The sequence below is a fragment of the Hyperolius riggenbachi genome, chromosome 11 (genome assembly GCF_040937935.1).
Source record: "Hyperolius riggenbachi isolate aHypRig1 chromosome 11, aHypRig1.pri, whole genome shotgun sequence".
NCBI lineage: Eukaryota > Metazoa > Chordata > Amphibia > Anura > Hyperoliidae > Hyperolius > Hyperolius riggenbachi.
In genome coordinates, this window is record NC_090656.1 from 59,536,260 (window position 1) to 59,547,164 (window position 10,905).

The window sequence follows — 10,905 nt, forward strand, 5'->3', positions numbered from 1 at the left end:
ACCCCACCTCCTATCTACATTGATGGTACGGAAGTTACAATAGTACCCGGCGTCCACCTCTTGGGAACGTCCATCTCCAACAACTTGAGCTGGAAGGCCAACACTTCCTCCACTCAGAAGAAAGCCCAGCAGAGACATTCCTTATTCGTTTAACTTAAGAAGTGAATGATCTAGGAGCTTCTGACAAGCCTTTACTCTGACACTATAGAATCTGTCCTCCGCTCTTCCATCCTGGTCTGGTATGCCGGTTATTCTGTCAGCAACAGATTCAAACTTCAGAGGGTCATCAGATCAATGGAGAGGATCATACGGAAACCACTCCCCCATCCGGACCTCATCTACAACTACAGACTGTGCTCCGGAGCTCTGAGGACTGCCAGCGAGCTCTCACATCCAGGCAACCTCTTCTTCAGATGGCTCCCAGGAGGTTTTGGGCCATCTCCACTAATTAGACCTCAAAGCACAGGAACGATTTTCTTCCCTCTCAGTGGTCAACCTCCTGAACTCCCTCCACGCCCTTTGCCCCTAAGTTTTTCACTGTCACCAACAGATCGCATTTACACTACTGTTTATTAAGCGTGACAGGTAATAATGGCGCACAACGCCAGGGGAATGATAATGGCGCCGCATAGACTTACATTATATATTGCTATTTAGCGTTATAATAGTTAAAAAATGGTGCAGGCAGTGTGCCTTACACTTATAATGCTAAATAGCGTTATAAATGTTAAAAAATGCAGAGGGGGGGGGGGGGGGGGGAGAGGCAGCGGGACACTGGAGGGAATAGGCATCGGTGGAGGATGTGTGCAATATGCATACATTACTTTGTCCCGGGCCATCGATTGCTCCTTCACTCCGCTCCCTCACTTCTTTTGTTAGTTTGCTGTAGTCCTGCAGCCAGCCAATCACCATGTGGTTTCAGTCCCCGCATGGTGATTGGCTGGCTGCAGGACTACAGCAAACAAACTAGGAAAAAGATTCCCTCCAGTGTCCGCAGCCTCTCTCCCCCCAACCCCCGCTGCCTGTACTAGCCTCCCTACAGTTTTTAATGGCGCACCGTTCTGCAATAAATATCATAAAACGCTATTTACCGTTTTAATATAAAACGGTAAATAGGGTTTTATGATACATTTATCGGCAGAATGGTGCGCCATTTTTCTCCCTGCGCCATTTTTAGATGGACGCTTATTAAAGGGGCACTATGGCGAAAATTGTAAAATGTAAAATATGTGCAAACATAGACAAGTAAGAAGTACGGTTTTTCCAGAGTAAAATGAGCCATAAATTACTTTTCTCCTATGTTGCTGTCACTTATAGTAGGTAGTAGAAATCTGACAGAAGTGACAGGTTTTAGACTAGTCCATCTCTTTATAGGGGATTCTCAGCAAGGCTTTCATTCTTTATAAAGATATTCCCTAAAAAGGATTTAGACAATGATGCTGGCCAGCTTCCCTGCTTGTTACAGTTTTTTGGCAGTTGGACAGAGCAACTGCAATTCACTAAGTGCTTTTGAAAATAAATAAATTCCTGAGAACCCCCTATGAAGCGATGGACTAGTCCAAAACCTGTCACTTCTGTCAGATTTCTACTACCTACTGTAAGTGACAGCAACATAGGAGAAAAGTAATTTATAGCTCATTTTTCTCCGGAAAAACCGTACTTCTTATTTGTATATGTTTGCATGTATTTTAAATTTTACAATTTTTCGCTATAGTGCCCCTTTAAGCACACTGTGTACTTTATGTATATTGTGTTACCTTGCTTGTGTGTACTGTTTTTTACTCTGTGTGTCCTATCTTATACCTTCTTCCTAGTCCTGTATGCCAAATCATATTCTAGGCACGACCCAGTCATGCTTGGCAAATAAAAATGTTGGTTCTGATTCTATTGTCTGTAATAGCTTTACAACTTACAGCAGATGTAAAGTAATCTCTGGTCTATTTATACAGAGTGAAGAGTGTAGTTTCCTCCATCAAACACAAGATGTCAGCAGAGAACCTAAAACAAGTGGACAGAAACTCCTCACTCGAGATGCCGCCAGACTGGTTGTTGCCTATGAGCAAGTCAGGTAGTTTGCTTGTAATTCAGTCTTACCTCCAAAATAGTGTTAATTTTGGTTTGCCCAAAAACGTTACATAGTTATTTGGGTTTAAAATAGACATCCATCCATCAAGCAAAACCAGAAAATAAGGTACAACACTGTCTGACTGCACCGTCACACCGTCACACTTGAGGCCGTGGGTAATCGTAAAAGGCAGCATTTTCCCGTGGCCAAATCTGCATTCTTGGCCGGTGTAATGTCTGATCGTGCTGCCTTCCGCACTGAGTAACTTGGTAACTCAGTAACTCAGGTTTTCTTCATTAATTGTCTGACAGTTTTGCATTGCAGTCAGTTGTTTTTCTGCAGGTGAAAAACGCATTCAAGTGTGGACTAGCCCATTGATTAACATTGGTTCTCAGTTTTCCTGTGCAGAAAATGTACAGAAAAACTCAGTGTTCTCCCCAGAAATGTTTTCCATCTGGGTGGCATGAAAAAGTAGCCGGGTGGGGCAAGATGAGAATGCAGGGCCGGTGCTTCTGTGAGCTACTCTGCTTACAGCCAGGGCCGGCCCGCTCATGAGGCGGGGTGAAACTTTTGCCTCAGGCGGCAAAGTTCTAGGGGCGGCATCCGCCCGTCCGTGGGTGCGGGGGTGCCGGCCGCCGAGCTGGAGGGGTAGCTGGCATGACTGGGGTATTGGGCCTAGCGGTGGGGAGGGGGGCGGACCCCCCCCCTCCCTCGCCTGGGTCCCCCGATCTGCGCTCCCCTCCAGCTTTAAATGTAGCGGGGGGGGGGGGGGGGGGCGTAAGGCGGCAATTTTTTCAAAATTTGCCTCAGGCGGCAAAAAGTCTAGGGCCGGCCCTGCTTACAGCATAGGAGGAGGTGAGCCAATGACAGCCGGGTGGTCACCAAAACTAGCCGGGTGGAGCACCCGGCTAAAAGAGTCTGGGGAGAACACTGAAACTGATGAGCGGAGACAGGCCCTAAGCGTAACCCTAACCGCCCCGCCCACTCATGTCTAACCATAACCAGACCCCCACTGTTGCCTAACCTAAACCAACCCCCCCCCCCCCTCACCCGATGCCTAACCGTAACTGACACCCCACCGATGTCTAACCATAACCAGCCCCCCATTGATGCCTAACCCTAAATGACCTCCCCGATGCCTAACCCTAACTTACACTCTACCCATGCATAACCTTAACCGCCCCCCACTGATGCCTAACCCTAACCAGCCCCCCTGATGCCTAACCCTAACTGCCCCCCCACCCATGTCTAACCTTAACCAGCCATAACTGATGCCTAACCCTAACCCGATTTCCCCAAAGCCCAACCAATTCTCCAATGCCTAACCCTAACTGACACCCCTAACCCTACTCCCCATGCCTAACTCTAATTGACACTCTACCCATGTCTCACCATAACAAACTAATGCATAGCCCACCTCCGCTAAGCCTAACTCTTACTGTCCCCCTGATGCCTAACCCTAACTGACACCCCTAACCCTACCCCCCTCCTGCCTGACACTTAACCCATGCCTAACCCTAACTGTCCTCCCCACTGCAAAACAATAGATATCCGCACCACCTATGCCACTTTATACTCTTAATATCAGCAACCATGGAAGTTTAATGTTGGCCAATATCGGAAATGTGGGCGCCGGAGGCAGGCTGTCTGCTATACAAACTGCGGCTACCGATTACCGGTTTCGAATATTAGGCATTATTAACATGGTGCATCTCCAAGGCCTACATTTCCTGTTACCGCTGATGCAGCTGCTATTTATTTCTCAGTCTATTTGTTTCATTTCTAGCCGGTATACAGTAGAGCAAGCTCCTCCATGTCACTCTATAGCTCACAGGCTGCTGCTCGTCCATACAGGGCAATCATTCCATGTGGCAGAAAACTGGCAAATCCCACACATGCACCACTGTACCTACATGTTGTCAGCAGGCGGAGTGCATGCTGCCACAGTACAGTATATATATTTTTCTCTTGCAAATCTTGTTAGACGCATCAGTACATCTGGCCGACTCGCTGTCCAGCATGCCAGGCTACAGACAGCTGCACTATTTTGTGGCAAAGCACAAGGGCAGCCTCAGAACGGGTCAGGGCACAAGCACAAAACATACCGTAACATTACTATAAGCATATCACTGATGTTATTGAATGCACTTCCATCAAAATGTACCGTCCATGTCAACAAAGCATAACTTTTATGCATTTAAAGAGGAACCGTAAGGACATATAATTGAATGCAGTACATTATTTAAAATAACCACTTTTATTTATTTAAGTATTTATATAGCGCCGACATTCAACGCAGCGCTGTACAGAGTTTATTGTCTTGTCACTAACTGTCCCTCAGAGGGGCTCACAATCTAGTCCCTAACATAGTCATATGTCTATATATGTATCATAGTCTAGGGCCAATTTAGGGGGAAGCCAATTAACTTATCTGTATGTTTTTGGGATGTGGTAGGAAAAAGGAGTGCCCGGAAAAAACCCACGCAGACACGGGGAGAACAAACTCCTTGCAGATGTTGACCTGGCTGGGATTCGAACCGGGGACCCATCGTTGCAAGGCGAGAGCGCTAGCCACTATGCCACTTTTATGGTAATTATACTGGTTTCAGCATCAGAAACGCTTCCTATGTTTATGTAGTGTTGTATATTTGTATGTAACCCCACCCTCCCAGTGATGCTTAGCCTAGGCTATGATGTCACGCAGCCTTCTGCCCCAGAGCACTCTGGGAGTCCAGGTGTTGTTTCTGCTCACTTCAAAACAAACATGAACAAAAATTCTGCAGTGATACTCCTTGCTAGCAGTAAAGATGACGCCATCTGTGATAAATTGAAAAAATATAAATCCAGGTGAGGAAAGATTTTACAATGGGCAAACACGGACTGAATAATTTATAAATATAGTAGAAAAACATGAAGCAATTTCATTAAGTTATATTCAGTAGTGATGAACGTAAATGGCAAATTTTGCTTACGTGTAATTTTGCATAATTTTTGCATAAATTACGAACGTAATAGCTAATTTGTAATCCTGAAATTTATACATAACTATGTGAAATTTTGTGGAATTACAAGTGTATGCGTAATAGGGAAATCACAATGTAATTTTGTAATTACAGTTATGATCATAATAGCTAATTTGTAATTATGAAAATTACTTATAATTACTGTATGCACAATTGTGTGTAATTACAAGTCAGTGCAAAATTATGCAAAATTACAAATGGATGCAAAATTAATTATGAGTTTGCCAAAAATAAAATTTCACGACTTTGCCTTGTAATTGCAAATATATGCAAAATTATTTTCATCTGGAAGGCCTTTTGCACGTCTGCCAATCGGCAGAATCATTCATGGTTGTCTTGGGTAAAAATCTAGTGTAAGTACAGATGTCCCACAGTGTCTGGGGAGACCAGATGGGTTCAGCTAAAAAGGAGGACCCAGACAGTGAAAAAGAGCACAAAAATGACCAAATATATTTACCAACTCCACCTTTCCCATAGGTGAGAGTTTCTTTTCATCCTGCCTCTATACACGTTTATCTTTTCTTGTGACGGTCAGAAAGCGTGCAATTTCTCTTTTCGATTTTAGACTTTTCTGTTTCTTTTGAATTTGATATATTACAAAAAATTTATTAGTTGTTACTTTTTTGAACAATCAACCACTAACTGCTATCCGGGCGGAACTAGAATATAAATCAGTGTTGCCACGCTCACTGCTTGATGTCATAATTATTGATAACAAGACAACGTAATGTCACGTGGAGGAATCGAGGCTGGCTGAAGGCTGCTCAATTTCAATATAGATCACATGTAATCAGTCAAAAATGGTCACCTCTATTCGTGATTCTGTGAAAGAAGGACAAATTAATGAATTTTTGGAATACCTGCAGGACGGAGGAAACCATGTTATAAAAGAGGACATGTCATGTCTGGTCATCCTACTGTTCCCAGCAGCCATTGTGACATTTTACAAATTGTTACAGGAATATATGATAACCAAATGCTTGCTGCCAGCTGTTCATTTTGAAGCAGGATATTTCCCAGTATAACTTGCATAACAGACTATTTGATTTTAGGCTGGCCACCCTGAAAGCTGTCTGGGCCTTTTTCTGGGCCTGGAGTTAAACCTGATACACACATCCAATGATGATTGGCCAATTTTACCACCTCCGTGTAGCAGGAGAGGCTTCAGATATTGAATACTATGAACAGATTGTGTAGGTAAGCCTTCATACCAAATTGAAGTGGTAAAATTGGCCACACATTGGCCAATCGAAATTGGATGTATATACCAGGCTTTATACTTTGATTAACTCCTTCAGGGCTTGTTCACACTAAGGGCGCTTTCGGGATTTTTTAACCGCTGACGATTTTTAAAATTGCCCTAAAAGCGCTTGTGCAATGATTCCCTATGAGCGGTTAGGTTATGATCCACTCACCAAAGCGCTGCCTCTACCATTTTTGGGGCGATTTGCCTATAATGGAAGGTATAGGGAAATAGCAAAACGCTTGAAAATGCGATTGGTATAGCGATTTCCCCATCGCTTTAAAGAATAAATACATTGGCCTCAATTCACTAAACTTAACTCCTGTCTTTAATAACTCTTCTGAGCTGTTTTACAGTTATCACTATGGTGATATAATTGTGATAACTCTCGGCTCTGCCTGTTCAGTAAGCCAAAACCTATTTAGTAGGAGACCTTGGGCAAGTCTCCCTAACACCGCTACTGCCTATAGAGCACGTCCTAGTGGCTGCAGCTCTGGAGCTTTGAGTCCGCCAGGAAAAAAGCGCAATATAAATGTTCTGTGTTTGTTTGTTTGTTTTTGTTTATAACTGTAAAACAGCTCAGAAGAGATATTAAAGACAGAGAGTTAAGTTTAGTGAATTGAGGCCATTGTATTTATTCTTTTCCGGGTGAAAGAGTTCACTTGCTGACTGATGTCAGGAGGTGAAAAAACAGAATAGCTCTGCAAAAGCGATTAGAAAAGCGCTTTATACAAAATCACAGTGCGCAGGTAAGCGCTAGGAGGAGCTAAAAAAATTGCGGAAAAAACGCAAACCGCTGGTATCAGCGATTTCAATTTGTGAACAAGGCCTTAATATGCATGCACATTAGATTGTTAGGCTTCACCAATATAGGCTCAATCAATTTTGATTGGCTAATCACTGAGCAATTTTACTACCTCCATGTAGTGTGAGAGTTTACCTACATAATCTGCTCACAGTATTCAAAATCTGTTGACCCGCTTACTACATGGAGCAGGTAAAATTGGCAAATCATTGGTCAATTAAAATTGAAGGTGTGTACCAGGCTTTAATGTGCCCACTAATGGTGCAATATTCAGTGAAAAAGGACCCAAGTGATCAGATCAATATGATCGGATTGGCAGAAAGTAAACTTTGTTACCGTATGTCCGAAGTCAACTGCAAACAATTGTAAAGGTGATCATTCTATGATCAGTTTAGCTGATTGAAAAAACGTTTTTTTATAATTGGTTTTAAAGGATAGACAGTACAGATCGGTTTGTTGATGGTGAAATAATCGATGTATTTTGACATTTTATTTCCGATTGCATTTATCCGATCGCTTGGGCGATTTTTTTTTTTGCTGAAAATGGTACCATTAGTGGCCACCTTTAGCAAAGGAGCATTTGCGGTTTTTTTTTAAGCGCTGGCGATTTTGTAAATCGCCCTAAAAGTTCTTGTGCAATGATTTCCTATGAGAATGTTTGTATACAGTGGAGGAAATAATTATTTGACCCCTCACTGATTTTGTAAGTTTGTCCAATGACAAAGAAATGAAAAGTCTCAGAACAGTATCATTTCAATGGTAGGTTTATTTTAACAGTGGCAGATAGCACATCAAAAGGAAAATCGGAAAAAAAAAACCTTAATCAAAAGATAGCAACTGATTTGCATTTCATTGAGTGAAATAAGTTTTTGAACCCTCTAACAATAAAAGACTTAATACTTAGTGGAAAAACCCTTGTTTGCAAGTACAGAGGTCAAACGTTTCTTGTAATTGATGACCAAGTTTGCACACATTTTAGGAGCAATGTTGGTCCACTCCTCTTTGCAGATCATCTCTAAATCCCTAATGGCCCATACTCACGAGGGACTTTTGTCGCCTCAACACGCGGCGCGCGCGTGTTGCGGCGACAGGTCGCCCGTGAGTATGGGCCGTTGCACGCGCGCGCACCCCGAACTGTCGCCCGTCGCTCTTGTCGCCATGCGATTGAAAGTTTCAATCGCATGGCAACAGTCGCCGCCGCACCTCCGCCGCAACTGTCGCTAGTCCGCGTGAGAACGCGGACTAGCGACAGCAACCTCCATAGAGGTAAATGGAGCTTCCGGCGGGGGGAGGAGGAACGTCGGCGACAGCTTCCGTCTCGCCGCTGGTCCCTCTTCCGCGTGTGTACGCGCAGGGACCTGGAGAGAAGCTGTCGCCGGCCTGTCGCTAGCACGCTCACGTGTGCTGGCGACAGGCCACTTCTGCAGCCCGTGAGTACGGGCCATTAGGTTTCGAGGCTGTCTCTGTGCAACTCTGAGCTTGAGCTCCCTCCATAGGTTTTCTATTGGATTAAGGTCCGGAGACTGACTAGGTCACTCCATGACCTTAATGTGCTTCTTCTTGAGCCACTCCTTTGTTGCCTTTGCTGTATGTTTTGGGTCATTGTCGTGCTGGAACACCCATCCACGACCCATTTTCAGTTTCCTGGCAGAGGGAAGGAGGTTGTCGTTCAGGATTTCACGATACATGGCTCCGTCCATTTTCCCGTTAATGCGATTAAGTTGTCCTGTGCCCTTAGCAGAAAAACACTCCCAAAGCAAAATGTTTCCACCCCCATGCTTGACAGTGGGGACGGTGTTTTGGGGGTCATAGGCAGCATTTTTCTTCCTCCAAACACAGCGAGTTGAGTTAATGCCAAAGAGCTCTATTTTGGTCTCATCAGACCACAGCACCTTCTCCCAGTCACTCACAGAATCGTTCAGGTGTTCATTGGCAAACTTCAGACGGGCCTGCACACACCGGCGTACCTACCGGGGATGCGACCCCCTCAGCCGCAGGGGGGCCCGGGGCTGCTCTGGTGCCCGCTCACTGTGCGTGGGGGGAGCGCTGCTCTGGACCCCCCAGCAAGGTGCTTCATTCCCCGCAGCCTGCATAGTCTCCGGCAGGCAGCGCAGGGCTGCGGCAAGATGGCCGCCGAAGAAGCCCTACACTGGAGACTATTTGTGTCTCCAGTACAGGGCTTCGGGAGCCATCTTGCCATAGCCCTGCACTCTGCCTGTCAGCGCGGGAGATGTGCTGCAGGAGGACTCGGGGAGCTGCGAGTCAGATGCCGGGAGAGGAGAAGACTTCTGTCAGGTAAGTGAATTGTTTTTTTTCACAGGTGCATTTTTTTTTCTAGTGTCTGCTGCCTACATTGTGATTTTCAGGTGTCTGCTGCCCACATTATGATTTTCTGGTCACTGCTGCCCACATTGTGATTTTCTGGTGTCTGCTGCCCACATTGCGATTTTCTGGTGTCTGCTGCCCACATTACGATTTTCTGGTGTCTGCTGCCCACATTGCTATTTTCTGGTGTCTGCTGCCCACATTACGATATTCTGGTGTCTGCTGCCCACATTGCTATTTTCTGGTGTCTGCTGCCCACATTGCGATTTTCTGGTGTCTGCTGCCCACATTACGATTTTCTGGTGTCTGCTGCCCACATTACGATATTCTGGTGTCTGCTGCCCACATTGCTATTTTCTGGTGTCTGCTGCCCACATTACGATTTTCTGGTGTCTGCTGCCCACATTACGATTTTCTGGTGTCTGCTGCCCACATTGCTATTTTCTGGTGTCTGCTGCCCACATTACGATTTCCAGGTGTCTGCTGCCCACATTGCGATTTTCTGGTGTCTGCTGCCCACATTACGATTTTCTGGTGTCTGCTGCCCACATTACGATTTTCAGGTGTCTGCTGCCCACATTATGATTTTCAGGTGTCTGCTGCCCACATTACGATTTTCAGGTGTCTGCTGCCCACATTACGATTTTCTAGTGACTGCTGCCCACATTACGATTTTCTGGTGTCTGCTGCCCACATTATGATTTTCAGGTGTCTGCTGCCCACATTACGATTTTCTGGTGTCTGCTGCCCACATTGCGATTTTCAGGTGTCTGCTGCCCACATTACGATTTTCTGGTCACTGCTGCCCACATTACGATTTTCTGGTCACTGCTGCCCACATTGCGATTTTCTGGTGTCTGCTGCCCACATTACGATTTTCAGGTGTCTGCTGCCCACATTACGATATTCTGGTGACTGACTGCTGCCCACATTACGATTTTCAGGTGCCTGCTGCCCACATTACGATTTTCAGGTGCCTGCTGCCCACATTACGATTTTCAGGTGTCTGCTGCCCACATTACGATTTTCTGGTGTCTGCTGCCCACATTGCGATTTTCAGGTGTCTGCTGCCCACACTACGATTTTCTGGTCACTGCTGCCCACATTACGATTTTCTGGTCACTGCTGCCCACATTGCGATTTTCTGGTGACTGCTGTCCACATTGCGATTTTCTGGTGACTGCTGCCCACATAAGGATTTTCTGGTGACTGCTGACCACATTAGGATTTTCTGGTGACTGCTGCCCACATTATGATATTCTGGTGACTGCTGCCCACATTAGGATTTTCTGGTGTCTGCTGCCCACATTACGATTTTCTGGTCACTGCTGCCCACATTACGATTTTCTGGTCACTGCTGCCCACATTGTGATTTTCTGGTGTCTGCTGCCCACATTGCGATTTTCTGGTGTCTGCTGCCCACATTACGATTTTCTGGTGTCTG